A 16927-nucleotide genomic window follows, 5' to 3' on the forward strand; every position below is an offset into this window, starting at 1 on the left:
GGACCTCTCCACACAGCTGGAGGAGGCCGCTTAGATCGCAAAACCCAAGGTCTCCCCAGGCTTCAGACAGATGGTTGGAGAACAGGTCAACCTTGCTGATGCCTGTAAGACCGAAGAAAAAAAGCATAAATTAAAATAGGTGTTTAGGAGTTTTTAGATTTTCAAAATATCTATGCTGTGGACTCGTACGACTGCAGTCGCAGCAAGATATATTCTATCTCAATTCCCACGGACCCTGGAATGACTCCTGTATTCGTGAGGAAATATCGCTTGCCACTCCTGTCTATGGAGTCCCTTACAGAAATCATCAAAAACCTAGAGTCCTGTGGGATAATTCGTCCAGTCCACAGTACCTTTAATAATCCGGTACTGGGGATTTAAAAAACAAATGGCCAATGGAGACCTTGCGCAGACCTTAGGGAGCTGAACAAACTTGTCCACATGTCCCGATGGTCTCTTCCCTACATTGACAAGGGACTGGCCCAGGTCCAAGGATCAAAGGTGTACACCGCTTTTGACCTGGCCAATGGATACTGGACAATACCCGTTAGTAGGGAGGAACAGTACAAGCTGGCCTTCACCTTCATGGGGCAGCAGTAAATATGGACCCGAACTCCATTCAGGTAAATAAACTCTGGCAATGAATTCAACATCTTTCTACACAAGGCCATGCCCGATTTGAGTGAAAGGAGTAACCTGGCCTATGTGGATGATGTCCTGATGAAAACTCAACTCTGGAGGAACACATAGCGGAAATCCGCTATGTTCTGACCCAGTTGAAGGTTGCCTGAGCAAATTTGTCCTTCCAGAAGGCACATTGGTGTAGGACCCGTGTAAACCTCTTGCGACATGAAAACACCCCTGAGAGCCTCTGTCCCCAGGCGAAGAACGTGGAAGCACTACTAAAACAGAAAAACCCCACAACTCTGCTTGAACTAAGGATTATTCTTGGACTGACTAATTACAGTAGGAAGTTCATTGTGGATTACGCAGAGGTCACAAGACCCCTGGTCGATCTGTTAAAGGGGGGGTCAAGTGGGAGTGGGGTCCAGAACGAGCCAAGGCAGTGAAACAACTCAAAAGAAGCCTCTCACAAGCACCTTCTCTAGCTTACCCCATCAAAAACAAGGAGTTTGTCTTGGAGACAGGGTTCTCGAATACATGCTTGACAGCAGTATTCTATCAAAAGCATGACAAGGTCAATAAAGTCATCTCCCATGCAAGTAAGACTTTATCATTTGTGGGGGAAAAAATTCTACGATTTTGTGAAGGTATTCCAGGCAACTGTGTGGGCATTGAAAAATTACCGCCCGTTCATCCAGGGGGAGCACATCATTGTGGAGACTCCGCACCACCCTTTGCAATACCTCCAAAGTGACAGAATCTGGCCAGTAAATGTAAGTTATTCCAGAATTACTTCCTGGATTCTGTCCATGCAAGGCTTTGCAGTGGAGGTCAGATATGGCCAAAACAAGAAGAGTCCCCTCGCGCAAGCCTTGGCTGACTTACATGATTGTGCCCAAGAAAACTGTCTTGAGGATGAAAGTCTCAAAACCCAAGACAACATGGAGGCATACCTGAATTCACAGCACAAGGTCTATGAAGTAGACACGTGCAATGGGATGCCCACGGTTTATGTGGATGGGTGCTTCTACCATGTTGACACAAACAGGGAAAAGGAACCGGTAGCCAGCGTTCGGAATGCCTTGGTGGATGATGCCCGGAGCCCTCCGCTGGGTACTAGATCGGTCCCCGCAGTAATCAGGTGGCGGAGTTGATGGAAGTTCATCAGGCTATCCTCAATGCCATACAACACTGACGCCACAAACTGGTCCTAATCACTGATTCAGATTATGTCCGGAACAGGTTCGTGGAGCACCTAATTAATTGGAAATCCAGAGGCATGCTGTGTGCAAACAATAAACCACTCAAGCATGGCAAACACATTCAAAATATTGATGATCTGGTCACCTCTAATGGGATAACCATCTAAAGGAAAAAGATTAAGGGTCATTCCAGGATAGAGGGACCAGACAAAACTGGAAATGACCTGGCTCATCAGTTGGCTAAAACTGGGGATCTCCTTGAGATTGAGTCCCTGTTGGAGTAAATCCAGGTCACTGTTGTCACCAGGTCCCAGACACTTGCTCACAATGAACTCTCAACTGCCCAGTGGAGTAAGGAGACCCCAGATGCTGATTTAATTATGGCACAAAAAGGGGATCCGATTATTGGGACATTTTACCAACACATTGATGACCCTGTGAACCTTCCTCTGATAGAAACCAATTCCATTGGGAAAGAGGATCTCAGGGTGTTGACAAAGTTTCCCAAAAAGTTCTAAATCCAAGACAGTTTGTTGGTGAGGAGATCCATCTCTGGATGTGATCAGTGGGTGGTACATACCTCATTCTGAAACCTGATACTAAGTCACACCCATGACACAGCCACAGATGGTCATCAGGGGTTTTACACTACTTTTGAAATCTTGCAGGAGGTTGCATACATAGGTCCCTGACAAGTATTTGAAAGGGTGTCTTTTGTGTGCACAATTTCAGCCAAGTTCACTCACAGGCCGAGCTCCCCTCCAGAAGAGGGGCTGACACTGCCATGGCCAGATTTACAAGTAGACTTCATTGGGCCTGTAATTCGCTCCTCTAGGGGGACCAAATACATGTTAACGGTTACATGCCTGTTTACCAAATGGGTGGAAGGTCCCCCAGTCCCAAATTGTAGGGCAGAAACAGCAGCTGCCCCGATGATCAACCACATCTTCTCGCATTTTGGCCTTCCCCAAAGGATTGAGTCAGACCAAGGAAGTCACTTCAACAGCTAAGTGATGACAAAGATGTGGGAGATACTTGGGGTGAAGAGAAAACTTCATGTTGCATACCGCACATCCTCTCGTGGGTGAGTTGAGGGGTAAAATAAAGCCATTGTGAGCATTCTTAAGAAGTTAGTGGCAGACTCTGGGCCAAGTTGGGATATCTGATTACTGCTTGTCCTGATGGCCATCAGATCTACACCATCTTCTGCGACAAAAATGTTTCCATTTGAGTTAATGACTGGACGAAGAATGGTGCTATCTCGCCATCTGCTCTGCAGAACACAAGAGCAGACACTGATAAACGCCTCCACAACACATGAAAATGTTGAGAATCTAAGAAAACACATTCAGCATGCTTTTGCGTAAACTCAGTGGAATCTGGAGAAATCGGCAGAGGCAATGAAAACCCACTATGACTTAAAAACAACTAAAAAAGAATTCCAAGCAAGAGACAGGGTCTAGTTGTACAATTTTCAGAGGAAATTCCTCACCTCCTGGCGCAGTACCTTTGAAATTGTAGACAAAATTTCACCTGTTGCCTACAAGAACCGCATCCCCAAAGGAGAGCTGTCAGAAGAGAAATGGGTCCACATCAATCAGTTAAAAAGTTGTCACCCCAGACACACTTTGCAGCTGATTGATGAGCCTAAGCAAAATCAAACAGAGGACCCACCAGAAGAATGAGAAGAAAGGAAAAGAAAAAGCAGAAGGAAGTATTTAGGTGTTTAGGTATATCTATATAACAGGGAGTATTTTCCTTTATTGTTATTGTAAAAATAAAAAAAAAGGTGTTTTAAAAGTCAAGTTGCTGTACTGGTCCTGTTGAGTAAGTCGCTTGATGTTATTGTAAAAATGAAACCAAGGTGTAAAAGTCAAATTGTGTTCTTGGTCTATGGAGTCATTTGCTTGATGTTATTGTCCAAATGTAAGGAAGAGATCACTGAAAATTGTAAATGTAAGCATTGTTCCCCTGTTGTAAGTCTTCTGGGAAAACTGTCATTGTAAAATCCTGAAACTTGTTTTTATCTATCTCCTATTAGATGATTAACTCCATTACCTCCTAGCCTGGTGAGGACCTCCACGGGGACCTGGAAAGGCAAGGGATAGAAGGGAAGAGGCCGCCTCATACCCTCCAACCGAAAGACGGAAGACGATCCGGGTGTGCCTCTTCCTGATGAAGAAGAACTCCACCAAATGAACCCCACTCTGCCCTACTCTCCCTCAACGAAAAGTCACAGGAGATCAGAGGGGGGGGGGGCAGGGATTCTGTGCGGCACATTTAAGGTCCTTGCAGAATTCCCATACAACCAAGAACTGCATTTAAAGAAGGCCAAAACGACGGTGGTGCTTTTGTCCTTGGCACATGAGTGGTAACCACTGAAATACTGCCACCCAAATAATTGTCTTCCCTGCCATTTGACTCATGAAGAACATGCCATTTGAATCATGAAGGAAATGACCCACAGTCAGAAAGGATTTACTTTGGTTGTTCTGGCATCTAAAACTAAAGTTGCACACTGCGGGCAAGACGGCCTGAAATTCATTTTTCCTTTCATCACAGTGCAAAGTATGTGCTGCTCTGAAAAAATAGCCCTGTGTGCCGCATCCCATCTGAAATACCAAAGACAGTCAGGCAATCCATCATAAAAATAGCCATGGCTGACTATTCAGGAGCAATAATATTACAGTGTAACTAACACGGCTTGTGTTTTCTTTTTCTATAAACCATTGCGCACAAACCGCTGTAAATGAAAGAAATAACACAGTGTTTCTTTTTCTAATGTCAATTGCAAAGTAATTCTTGGCAGTATATCTCTTTGTGTCCAGAAACTGACCATATCTATAAAAGCACTCCAGAAGGTTAATTATTAAGGAACTGTGCTCTGAAAAAACAGCATTGCTAAACTCAAAATGAACTGAAAAAACCACATTGGTAAACTCAGAATGGACTGAAATAAACACAAGTCTGAATTTGCTCTTCTGAAAATCAGGAAAATCCTGTTTTAAAAGTAAAATGACAAATGACACTGTGGCTCGCACAGAAACACAATTGTATATGTGGGTGGAGGGGCTGCAAAGCTATGTATATTATGCTCTTTCTACCCAAAAGACTTCAATCAGCCTGGCTGAGTTCCAGGAATTCCTGTCAAACCAGTTTGGCAGAAAGGCTAATTTCGCACTTACCAGTGAACTGATGCTGCAAGGACATGGGCTGGAATTAACAGTTTGATAATTACTGGTTCTGCCAGACTGCCAGACAGAACTGCTCCAAATGACAAAGCAAAGCGGTGAAGCCCTGTGTTTTGACCCAGAGGTGCAATTTCCTCTACAATCATTCCCAGCACCCACTGGATGGCTTCAAAGGGGAGTCATGGAAACCCCATTGTTCAGGCTGACTCATGGGCAAACGATTTGGTTTGGGGTGTGGAAGGACCACCCACACAAGTGACTAATTTAGCCCATTGATTTTAAAAACTGTTGTACATCAAGACAGTTTGCCCAGCACCCTAAATAAGCAAGAATTCAACATTATTCTAGTATTTTGGGGGATTTTTTGACAAGCACAATGAGACCATGTGAATCTTTCTGGCACGTGATGAACTGGAATGTCATGAAAAATGCATTTCTGGGTGAAGTATTAATGGCACAGACATCAAACTTGATGAAACTATGTGAAACAGTATTGGGCATATGTGTAGCCGTTTCCATAATTTTGAATGCTATGTTTCTCCTAGGAATGGTGAAATTGTGCCAAAGGGTGATGCAACATCACACCAAATTGCCGTTCGGACTGGCCAATTCCTTGTGAAATATGGGATCTGCATATCTACTTTTTATTATGGTGATTACTGTAAGTATGAAGTTTTGTTCCATAGCTAATTTTTGTAAAAACTAGGCTTTTGAGACAAATAAAATCATACAATGCACACACATAAAGTTATGTCACTTCCCTTGAACCAATCAGCCTAGAATGAGGAGAGGACACCAGTAGCCTGGCCTATCCTATTCGAGGGGTAAGTCCACAGTACTTCCCGAGATTGTAAAATTCTATGATGTCACTCTGGCTATATAAGGGGGAGACGGGGAGACACAAAGGATATTCAAAATTCAAGATTCAAAGAATTCAAAAACTCAAAAACCAGGTCCAGAGGCAACTGATCCCATCCAGGCAGGACCATCCAGATCCAGGCAGAACCACCTATTCAGATCCAGGCATACTCAATAATCCAGGCTGAAAGGAGGAAAGGCAGCTGATCCCCTTTAGGAGAATCCAGCGACCAGATTCTTGGCCCTACTGTCCAAAGACCTTGCTGCCTGTCCAGATTACCAAACTCAAGTGTACCTTGTAAGTATCACATTACCCAGTATCCGCAAAAACTGCATATCCTGTTTTATTTTACCTTGCATCCTATTCAAATCCTATTAAAATCCCATTAAAATCCCACTCATATCCCAAATTTCCAGTATCCTCTGTTTACCCTTTCCTTAGAAGAATCTGTGTTAGTCCATCTCTGTTAGCATATCTCTTTTCTAATTCTTTCAGTTATCTGCGTAAGTCCCTAGTACCATTTGAAATAAATCAATTAATTCCCCTATACAGAGATTCACAGTAATCTGGTTGCAATTCGAACTCAACCACCTCATGTCAAGTGCCTTTCTTTAACAATTATAGTCCTTAAAATATAGTTCCGGAAGAACTAATCATTGTGCTAACAACACCGAATGTACCAGTGTATTTTTTTTTCTTTAACATCCGACTTGCATTTTCCCATAGAAAAACGTACACTCTCATCCAGTGAAGAATCACCCCTTCCCCTCAGTATCCTATCTGTTCTTTACCTGCATCTCTGATCTTAAAAAACAATTTCTGATTTTACCAGCTAAGCCCATTTTCTTAACTGCTTGTCATTCTAAAGCCTGTGTAAAATAAGAAATTGCAATTCAGCCGTGTGTGTTTTCTGGTGCATTGTTTTCCTTCCAAAATCTCTCCTGGGTTCACGTTGCTTTGGTGACCTGCTCAGTAGCCTGTAAGCTTTTTTGTCTCTTTAGTGCAGCCACACAAATGTCTGTCCTAGCTATCCTACCGCAACTGTAACTGATCTATAAGTAACCAGCAAAATCCGGGTATGCCATTTTGCTCATTTTGAGGGTTTCCATTTTTGTTTCTGACCTCCCATTCTGGGGTGGTGGGCTGAATCTTAAATCAGATTTTTCCCTCTTCTTTCTGACTCCTTGCCACTGCTTTCCATCCACAAATAATTTAGCCAGCAGGTGTTTGGGGGAAGTGTTGCAAGGGGAGTGCATAATTTATGTGCCATCTGTGATTGTGAAGAAAAGTGATTTTGTTTCCATTTCCATTAATGGTGTATGTATCTTATGTTAGAAGTTGAAGCAACTATATTGTGGGATTTTTGCATGTATACTGACACACAGTGGTGGCTGCTGCCCTAAATTTTGTTGGCTCTGATTTTTACATTGAATTCTAAAAATAAATAAACATTTCCTTGTTACACACCGGCCTTGTTCATGGTCCATTGCGACACAGGGTATTTGTCAAGGTGGGTGTGAGATGGGTGGGGGCCTATTCAAACCAAGAATCCAGGAATCAAATAAAAATAAAAATGTTTTTATTGTGCACCACTTTCAGTGTCAGTGGAAGAAGTCACTGGCTGGAGTGTGCTGGGTCATAAAATCTGCTACAATATAAAAATCAACCAGTCCTTCTGAAATAAAAAAGGTACTACAGTTGTCGTTAAACAGAATGGCAGACCTGCTATGTGCACACCCAGTAGCATGCACCCCTCTTGCTCCTGTGGTGCGGCGATCCTCCTATTGGGTGTGTCCTGACTCAGGCTTTTACCATTGTATATCTTTGGGAAGCTAAAATGTTATATAGCTCATGTTGGTCAGTCGTTTTGGGGTATGCCACTGTATGTATCACTTTTAATGTAGGCTAGTAAACCATTTGCTCATCATACCACGACACTGTGCAGTGAGAGCATAGCAGGATATGCAGCCACATATTTTAAAATATCCCTTTCAATCCACTGAAAGTCCTGCATTTAAATATCTGGACCGCATGTCCCTAATGTGCTAAAGCCTTGCCCCCAGATCAAGTTAAGCAGGACACAGCAGGCGGGGAAGGAAAACCTTACTCAAAGCTGACACTGGTATTAGACAACCTTTCCCTTCACCCGGTGCCAGCTGGTGCAAACAGCATGAAATATATTCTCAGTAGGGGTACACTCGTAATGCCCATGTCGTTATGTAACACACATCACATTATACAAAAATGTATCACAATCATTTTTTGGAGGTAAACCAGCCACACTTTATTACAGAGAAATTCTCAGAGATAGATCATGATGGGAAACCCATGTGTTTTTACTCCAAATATAATGGCTTACAGTGGCCTTGACTCTAGCACCCCTGCCGACCTGCCGCTGCCAGTTTGGCCTATTAGCTTCTGAGATGCTCCAGGGTTAATTGCAGAATCCAAATGTCCAGCAGGACAGTCCAATGCCCAAGCATGGGCCATCATTCCATCCAATGGGCACCCGAGGTGCCACCGCCACCGTCCTCGCTGGCTTGGCCTATTAGACGAGATCTGACCCCTCCACCCACAACCCAGGTAGCAAAACCATCTAGTTCAACATTTGGTCATGGTCCAAACATTTCATGATCCATTGTGTAAGTCCCCGTCCACAGTGCTAAAAATACGACACGAAAATAATACATTGTACAATTACACACAAAATCCTTAGAACATTATTGTAAAAGGATGGAAAAACAGTCAATGGCTAAATCATGGCTGCCAACATAAGAGGTTAGGTGGGTGGGCAATCTTCTTCAAGTTGCAGGCAGTGGGATATGGGGATGAAGCCACCACCTAGCCCCTTTTTTTCTGCGATGCAGGGGTGCACTGGATGCAGGTAAGGTCCCGCCCGTACCTTTTATTACTGTACCTCTTCCGACTATCGCCCGGGAAGTTCCCAAACCAACCAAGACCGCCTTGCCTCAAATAAATACTATTTTGTTACAAATTCTATTAAGGCCTACCAAGAGAGGTCATAAGCAACAATTCATTTATTGTACTTGCCAAAACAAACAAGACAGTAGGGATGCAATGTATTAAAATATATATAATGGTTAGCCCCATGATCCCTTAAGAGTCTGTTGCACCTCTTTAGTGAAGCAGCTTCCACCTATTTGCATTCAAAATATTGAATCAGAAAACTTCTGCGATTGTTTTAGAAGGAAAGACAATGCCCTGGTGCTAATACATGTTTTATGCAAACCAATATAATGTAGAAAGAGCAAAATGTGAATAAGAAATGCCCATCCCATTTATAATGTATTAAAAAGGTGTTTGTTTCAGTCCATTAGACGTTTCCTAATGGAAGTCTTCCCTAAGAGCATGCAATTCTCCACAGTCCGCTCCCCTAGATCCAGCCGCTTATGGGTGATTGGATCCATCACCAGTATCTATCCCCAATCCTAATATTCCAGAGAAAGGCAACCATCTGTTGATCTCCTTCTGTGCTTTGTAATTAGCTCTTCAATCAGTGAAGTTTTTGATGCGGTTGATAACTTTTATAAACCTTCTGCCGCATTTACTGCAAAGGAAGGAAAGCCTACCACCCCCCTACCCTCCTGCCCTCCCCCTGCTGGAACCGGGCCAGTTCCTGCCCATGCAGCTTTTCGCTCCATTAATGTGAAAAACAAAAGGGGCCCGCAGAAATGAAAAGTGTTGAAGCCGGATGCGAACTTGAGTTGTTCGGCATAGCTCTGCTCCCTAGGTAAACGCGTTGCTGCCAAAGTTATCCTGTAACCTGTCACAAACCCGAAAATTGTATAAAAAGACAATCCCATGAAATTTGGGTAAACTACCGGTTCTTAAGCACACTAGCCTGTGCTAACTGCTTACAATGCAAGAAAAACACCCTCACACAACTGACTTAGAAATGTAGCCAAGAAACAAACAGCCCTGTACTTAATGAACAGTGGTGTGCTAGGGTAGGGACAGCGGGGCACTGGCCTCCCCTGCAAAATGCTGTGCCCCTCATCCCAGGGACAGATGAAGACCTGCCCTGGGAGTGTTCTGCTTAAAGTGGGCTTGTTGACTTTGCAGCAAAGCCCATTGCACATTGTGACTTTAATGGACTGCAATTACTCCTTTATCTTATGACTTATCTGATGGGTTCTGTATTCCATCCAAGAGCTTCCTAACAGCTGGGTAACTTAGTAGTGGGTGTACACTTATAAGATATTGAAAGTTACACAAGAAAGATTACTTTTTCAAAGTTAGTAATTAATTCTGCTACTTTAACATGGAAAAATCGGATTGCTTTATAGGGATAGTTAAATGGTCTAAATGTTACACAGCAAGGTGGAGGTTTGTGACAAATGTAATCTGTATCCTAGTGACTTTACTACAAAACGTTTTTTAGTGAATATTAAAGTGAGAAAAGTACAGTTGTGTAAAAGGAAGGCTTTTTCAGGCCTGCATTATTTTGCATTCTATGGCTTTATTTTTTTCTTTTCAGGGTGTGAAACAATTTTCTTTTGATTCAACATGTTTCACTAAGGATTTACATATTATAAGCTTACTTTAATTTGAGATATGTGTATTTTGCAAGTAAACTATCCCTCAAGCCTTCCCAAATCCCGAGGATATCATCGATGTATCTTTTTCTTTTTTCTTTTTCTTTCTATTTCTAAAAAAGGGCGTGTATAGTTGTCATTCTCCAATTCAATTGGTTTTGGAAGTGTTGAAATAGAAATGGTCACTGTTGATACACCTGTCATATTCATATTAGTGGATGGTGTCGCCTGATCTTTGTCGCTGCTTCAAGGGTCACTCGTGGGGTCGGAACTCTTACTATTGGCCTCTGTGGTTTATTCTGATTCCTATATTGCTGTTGTTTTAGTTGATAAAATTCCTGCAAAGAGTATACTATGGGCCTCATTACGAGTATGGAGATAGTCATGCCGCTTTTAGCGGCATGGCTACCCCCATACTGGGTACCGGATCCGGGTTCCTGGAATGGGGAAATACCGGGGCATTCCGACCTTGGAGGACCCGGTAATTCCCTTTCCCGGGCTCAATGGGAATGGGGAGGATGCTAACAACGGGCCCGTTAATGACACATCCTGGTCTGCTAGCGGGTCCAGCTAAGGACGCCTGGTTTTACCAGACATCCTTAGCGGGACCCGCGAGCAGACCTCGTAATGAGGCGGTAGAGGATTAATGGCGCCGGCAGCTCTACCAGCACTGTTAACCCTATACCTCACTCGTTGTAATGAGGCCCTATGTTTCTTGAGTAGTCTAATGTATCTCTTTGGAATGTACTTATCTCTAGCATAATTAAAAGTCTGTTTCTTGACATTTTGATAAATTGTACATACATATGTCTTTCAGAACCCACTGTGACCCTTAGATGACTGCATTTCTGCATCATCATTACAATGAGAGGCTCCTGTTTCTAGGTAGGCTCCATTCACAATGATACGCACCCCTTTTTAGAAATAGGAAGACCAGGAGAGGAGAAAGCTAAGAGGGAAGAAAAAGACAGAAAATTAGTTATCAACATTTCTACTAAATCCTTCACCAAACTACAAATGTATCTCCTCAGCTTAGACCTATCATTTGTACCTATGAACAATTCCAATTTATTCGAGGAAGAAATCAACATAGCCAAATTGACAAGGAAAATGAGACTCAACCTATTCTTTGGCTCAATTCCACATATTGAAGAATGATCACAAATATTTGACTTCCTTCAAATGAAATCCAAAAGCACATTTAATCCATCAATACACAATTCAGTACTAGCGATATTTGAATCCAAAATGGTGATAGATCTTAAATCCAGCAAATTATTTGATATACAAGGAGAAAATATGAGAAAACATCAGTTTAAATTACTAACACAACTATTTGAAGACAGATCAATTGAAATTAAACCTGCAGATAAGGGAGGGGCTATTGTCATCATGGACGTTTATCAGAAGAGTTGTGTTCACCTTTTAAATGACAATGATACTTACATGCTACTAGAGAATGACTCAACATCCAACATTCAACCTATCATTGGGCAGGTTCTAAGCAATGTCCTAACAGAGGAATGGATCCTGGAAAAAAGAAGAGATTTCTGAGTTAATACATGTCCTATTACACCTGTTTTTTACAGACTTCCGAAAATTCATAAGAACTTGCAAGACCCTCCATTCAGACCTGTTGTTTCTGCAACTGATAGAATCTTTGATCCCATAGTGCAACATTTAGACAGACTCCTGAAACCACTAGTACAGAAAACCCCTACTTATTTGAGAGATACCACTCACTTCCTGAACACATTAGGAGAACTTGAGACATTTAATAATAACTGAACTCTATTTACCTTAGACGTCCAAAGTCTTTACACTCCTATCCCACATAGCAAAGGCCTTGAAGCAATGGAATGGCTTTTACTTCAAGAAGAGTACTTCCAATCCAATAAGATTTTTACATTAGAATTGACCAAGATGATTCTTTCCAACAACTTGTTCAGAAATAATCACCAATTCCATTTGCATATCTCTGGAACATTGATGGGCTCAGCTATGGCACCTGTTTATGCAAACATATTCATGTACACATTTGAATTTCACAATATCACAAAGCACCCCATTTGGCCAAGTAAATTAGCAACTTGTAAAAAATACATCAACAACATCTTTGGGATTTGGAAAGGTTTAAGAGATGAATGTACAATGTTTTTAAGTACCTCCATGAATACAAGCCAAGAATCAAATTTACGGTAGAGATAGGATCCCCAAGTGTTCCCTTTTTAGATGTAAAGATTACACCATCAATAATACCCTAAGCACATCAATTTATAGGAAACCAACTGATATCAGTAACACCATTCATTATACCTGCTACCATCTGCAACACTTGAAGAATAATCTTTCCCTGAGCCAACTATTAAGATTGGGAAGAATTATCTCGGATAAAAATGAATGTATTGAGTCTGCCAAAGACCAAATAGAAAGATTCAAAGCCAGAGGCTATCCAGACTTGGTCTTATCAGAAGCTAAAACCAAAAGTATTACAAACTATAGAATGTCTATATTCAAAAATAATATAAACAAAGATGATTCACCACTGATATAGCTAACCAAATTCTTGAAACAAAGTATGCAAATCAATTGTCTCCTCAAAAACAACTGGAAGATTACACGTCTAGACCCACAATTTTGTAAATTATTCCCTAGACTAGCGATGACAGCATATACGAGATGATGCAACCAAGATCGGCCAGTGAAAGCCGAAAGGATTGTGAATCAGAGCCAACTATTTCTCAACAAACCGAAAACACCTGTCCCTCGCTAAATTGCTGCCATTGCATCAATGTCCAAAAAGGTGACCAAGTGCGACATCCACGCACAGGCCAAAAAATCTAATTGCATCAATACGCCACTTGTGACTCTAAATGTGTCATATACTGACTCCTCCGTCCCTGTGGCACATACAGCTGTCGATAAACAGAATGGCAGACCTGCTATGTGCACACCCAGTAGCATGCACCCCTCTTGCTCCTGTGGTGCTGTGATCCTCCTATTGGGTGTGTCCTGACTCAGGCCTTTACCTTTGTATATCTTTGGGAAGCTAAAATGTTATATAGCTCATGGTGGTCAGTCGTTTTGGGGTATGCCACTCTATGTATTACTGTTAATGTAGGCTAGTAAACCACTTGCTCATCATATCACGACACTGTGCAGTGAGAGCATAGCAGGATATGCAGCCACGTATTTTAAAATATCCCATTCAATCCACTGAAAGCCCTGCATTTAAATATCTGGACCGCATGTCCCTAATGTGCTAAAGCCTTGCCTCCAGATCAAGTTAAGCAGGACACAGCAGGCGGGGAAGGCAAACCTTACTCAAAGCTGACACTGGTATTAGGCAACCTTTCCCTTCACCCCGTGCCAGCTGGTGCGAATAGCATGAAAAATATTCTGAGTAGGGGTGCACTCGTTTCAATTAATGTGTGTTTATGCTTCGGAAGGGCATGGCGTTATAACAGCTGACCAAAGCATTTGAAACTCTTCAGTGTTTATAATGTCTTTCAATAACCGCCCCACGCAACATATACGATCAGCAAACGGGAACCTTGTCCACTGTTTGGTTCCAACTGATATCTCAGCTAAAGAGCTCTCAAAGCTTGTGTTGTCTATGATGTCCCCAATGCAGGCGATGCAGCAAACAGGCAAAAAGAAGCAGAGAGTACTTGGGGAAAATTGACATGAAGTAAAATATCCACATGGCATTCTGCTGTTGCAGTTCACGTTTCACAACTCAATCTGCAAACTTGAACTTTCCATGCCAATGAGGGGACTTGAACTTGCAATTGTTAAGCACATGCCTCCCCCTGCTGCAGATAATCCCCTGCTCTACCCATTGAGCTATTAGGATCCCCTCTCCACCTCAGTGTGCCTTCCATGGAAGTGGTAACTATTGGTCTGCTACAATGGGTTTTCAGCCTCTTTCGGCTGCAGAGAAGAGGAACACTCGGTTGTAGGTGCCTGCTGTCTGGGACAGCACAAAGCTGAGCCAAAATCAATACTATTTTGTTACAAATTCTATTAAGGCCTACCAAAAGAGGTCATAAGCAACAATTCATTTGTTGTACTTTCCAAATCAAACAAGGCAGCAGGGATGCACTGTATTAAAATATATATAATGGTTAGCCCCATGATCCCTTAAGAGTCTGTTTCACCTCTTTAGTGAAGCAGCTTCCACCTATTTGCATTCAAAATATTGAATCAGAAAACATTTGTGATTCTTTTACAAGGAAAGACAATGCCCTGGTGGTAATACATGTTTTATGCAAACCAATATAATGTAGAAAGAACAAAATGTGAATAAGAAATGCCCATCCCATTTATATTGTATTAAAAAGGTGTTTGTTTCAGTCCATTAGACGTTTCCTAATGGAAGTCTTCCCTAAGAGCATGCAATTCTCCACAGTCCGCTCCCCTAGATCCAGCCTCTTATGGGTGATTGGATCCATCACCAGTATCTATCCCCAATCCTAATATTCCAGAGAAAGGCAACCATCTGTTGATCTCCTTCTGTGCTTTGTAATTAGCTCTTCAATCAGTGAAGTTTTTGATGCCGTTGATAGCTTTTATAAACCTTCTGCCGCATTCGCTGCAAAGGAAGGAAAGCCTACCACCCCCCTACCCTCCTGCCCTCCCCCTGCTGGAACCGGGCCAGTTCCTGCCCATGCAGCTTTTCGCTCCATCAATGTGAAAAACAAAAGGGGCCCGCAGAAATGAAAAGTGTTCAAGCCGGATGCGAACCTGAGTTGTTCGGCATTGCTCTGCTCCCTAGGTAAACGCGTTGCTGCCAAAGTTATCCTGTAACCTGTCACAAAACCGAAAATTTAATAAAACCGGGTAACCTAGTAGTGGGTGTACATTACAAGATATTTAAAGTCACACTAGAAAGATTACTTTTTGAAAGTTAGTAATTAATGCTGCTACTTTAACATGGAAAAATTGGACTGCTTTATAGGGATAGTAAAATGGTCTTTAAAAGTTGCACAGCAAGGTGGAGGTTTGTGACAAATGTAATCTTTATCCCAGTGACTTTACTACAAAACATTTTTTAGTGATTATTAAAGTGAGAAAAGTACAGTTGTATAAAAGGAAGGCTTTTTTCAGGCTTGCATTATTTTGCATTCTTTGGCTTCAATGTTTTCCTTTCAGGTCGTGAAAAATGAAACAACAACAATATTCTGTTGATTCAACATGTTTCACTAAGGATATACATATTATAAGCTTACTTTAATTTGAGATATGTGTATTTTGCAAGTAAACTATCCCTCAAGCCTTCCCAAATCCCGAGGATATCATCGATGTATCTTTTTCTTTTTTATTTTTCTTCCTATTTCTAAAAAAGGGCGTGTATAGTTGTCGTTCTCTAATTCAATTGGTTTCGGAAGTGTTGAAATAGAAATGGTCACTGTTGATACACCTGTCATATTCATATTAGTGGATGGTGTCGCCTGATCTTTGTCGCTGCTTCAAGGGTCACTCGTGGGGTCGGAACTCTTACTATTGGCCTCTGTGGTTTATTCTGATTCCTATATTGCTGTTGTTTTAGTTGATAAAATTCCTGCAAAGAGTATACTATGGGCCGCATTACGAGTATGGAGATAGTCATGCCGCTTTTAGCGGCATGGCTACCCCCATACTGGGTACCGGATCCGGGTTCCTGGAATGGGGAAATACCGGCCATTCCGACGTTGGAGGGCCCGGTAATTCCCTTTCCCGGGCTCAATGGGAATGGGGAGGATGCTAACAACGGGCCCGTTAATGACACATCCTGTTCTGCTAGCGGGTCCAGCTAAGGACGCCTGGTTTTACCAGACATCCTTAGCGGGACCCGCGAGCAGACCTCGTAATGAGGCGGTAGAGGATTAATGGCGCCGGCAGCTCTACCAGCACTGTTAACCCTCTACCTCACTCGTTGTAATGAGGCCCTATGTTTCTTGAGTAGTCTAATGTATCTCTTTGGAATGTACTTATCTCTAGCATAATTAAAAGTCTGTTTCTTGACATTTTGGTAAATTGTACATACATATGTCTTTCAGAACCCACTGTGACCCTTAGATGACTGCATTTCTGCATCATCATTACAATGAGAGGCTCCTGTTTCTAGGTAGGCTCCATTCACAATGATACGCACCCCTTTTTAGAAATAGGAAGACCAGGAGAGGAGAAAGCTAAGAGGGAAGAAAAAGACAGAAAATTAGTTATCAACATTTCTACTAAATCCTTCACCAAACTACAAATGTATCTCCTCAGCTTAGGCCTATCATTTGTACCTATGAACAATTCCAATTTATTCGAGGAAGAAATCAACATAGCCAAATTGACAAGGAAAATGAGACTCAACCTATTCTTTGGCTCAATTCCACATATTGAAGAATGATGACAAATATTTGACTTCCTACAAATGAAATCCAAAAACATCTTTAATCCATCAATACACAATTCAGTACTAGCGATATTTGAATCCAAAATGGTGAAAGATCTTAAATCCAG

This window comes from Ambystoma mexicanum, chromosome 13, assembly GCF_040938575.1.
Source record: "Ambystoma mexicanum isolate Mex_15411 chromosome 13, UKY_AmexF1_1, whole genome shotgun sequence".
Classification (NCBI taxonomy): Eukaryota; Metazoa; Chordata; class Amphibia; order Caudata; family Ambystomatidae; genus Ambystoma; species Ambystoma mexicanum.